General features: G+C 42.1%; 1 long non-coding RNA gene across 1 annotated transcript in view; it reads left to right on the top strand.

Annotated features, from left to right (window-relative positions):
- The first annotated feature begins 608 nt into the window (after positions 1-608).
- The window catches only part of LOC107085788, a 130,347-nt gene continuing 129,445 nt past the window's right edge, over positions 609-1,510 (top strand). The window contains exon 1 of the long non-coding RNA XR_001481273.1: positions 609-1,323. This is a non-coding gene — a long non-coding RNA (uncharacterized LOC107085788). The remainder of the gene's footprint in view (positions 1,324-1,510) is intronic.

Raw genomic sequence — 1,510 nt, 5'->3', positions numbered from 1 at the left:
TCTCGTAATTTTATGACTTTATTCTCGTCATTTTACGACTTTATTCTCTTAATTTTATAACTTTATTCTCGTAATGTTTCAACGATATTGCTCTGAATTTTATCATTTTATTCTCGTCATTTTATGACGTTATTCTCGTGATTTTACTTCATTCGCATAATGTTTCAACGTGATTCTTGTAATGTTACTACTTTATGCTCTGAATTTTATGACTTTATTCTCGTAATTTTACGACTTTATTTTTGTAATGTTATAACTTTATTTTTGTAATGTTATAACTTTATTCTTGTAATGTTACGACTTTATGCTTTTAATTTTACAACTTTATTTTTGTAATGTTACGATTTCGAAATAGAAGAAAAAAATCTGTGTTTTTTTTAAACATAAACACCTCAGAGCTGAAGCTGATTAGATAATTAGAAAAACAACAAAAACATAATTATTGAGAGGACACATTAAAAGAAGTAGAAATAAGTAAAGAAATACGTACATGTGTTTTTATGCTGCTGAAAGGCTGTTAGACGGCTTTTATTTTGAAATCCAATGCAGGAAGTAGTCCTTTCTGGCTTGACTCTCTTCATTCCTGCTGTGCGGTGAGGATTACTGTGCAGGAGAAGCGCCCTTCCAGGAGCTCCGAGGATCGGGACCGGAGCGCAGCGCAGCGCTCTGACAGGAGGAGAGCTTCAGCAGAACCTTCCTGGTTCTGATCCATTCCTGACTAGAGCAGAGGCTGGGGGCTGGATCGGACCTGGAGCGGTTCTCCACCAGGATCCAAACAGAAGAACTGATGGATCACCTGGTTGCAGGCAGAGAGAAGCATCTGATGGATCTCTAGGAGGGTTCCAGGAGCAGCTTCCTCAGAGGAAAGATGACTTTCTCTTTCACCTGGAAGCTTTTCTGTCTTCTGCTGGAAAATTGCCAGTTTCAGTATCAATAAGAAGTGAGAAGAAAGCAGAGGATCAGAGCAGGAGGAGTGGAGAGTTCTGGGTCCGGGAATCACTCCACTTTTCTCCTGCTGGATGGTATTTCTCCGCTCCGGGTGGGGGGGCAGGAGGATGGAGGGATGAAGCAGAAAGAGAGAGGAGACCGAACCGGAGAAGGATGTAGGCGCTGGAAGCCGAGAGGACGCACCCCTCCGAAAGAAGCCGAATCTGAACTGTAAACCCGAGCGGAATTAAGTCACCTAAAGGATATGATCGGCTGGACCGGCAGCATCAGCATCAGCAGCACATCAGGAGGATATAGTTGGATTGGAGCATGTGGAGTTTCTACTGCAGCGTCAGGATGAAGGGACCTGGAGGGAGAACTAGGAGCTGAAGAGAGGTAAACCAGGAGCGGTCCTCTTTACGCACAGAATGGACCGACCATCCATCCATCCATCCATCCATCCATCCATCCATCCATCCATCCATCCATCCATCTATCTATCTATCTATCTATCTATCTATCTATCTATCTATCTATCTATCTATCTATCTATCTATCTATCTATCTATCTATCTATCTATCT

The sequence above is a fragment of the Cyprinodon variegatus genome, unplaced genomic scaffold (assembly GCF_000732505.1).
Source record: "Cyprinodon variegatus isolate N-32 unplaced genomic scaffold, C_variegatus-1.0 Scaffold133, whole genome shotgun sequence".
Lineage (NCBI taxonomy): Eukaryota > Metazoa > Chordata > Actinopteri > Cyprinodontiformes > Cyprinodontidae > Cyprinodon > Cyprinodon variegatus.
This window is presented reverse-complemented; position numbering and strand designations above follow the sequence as displayed.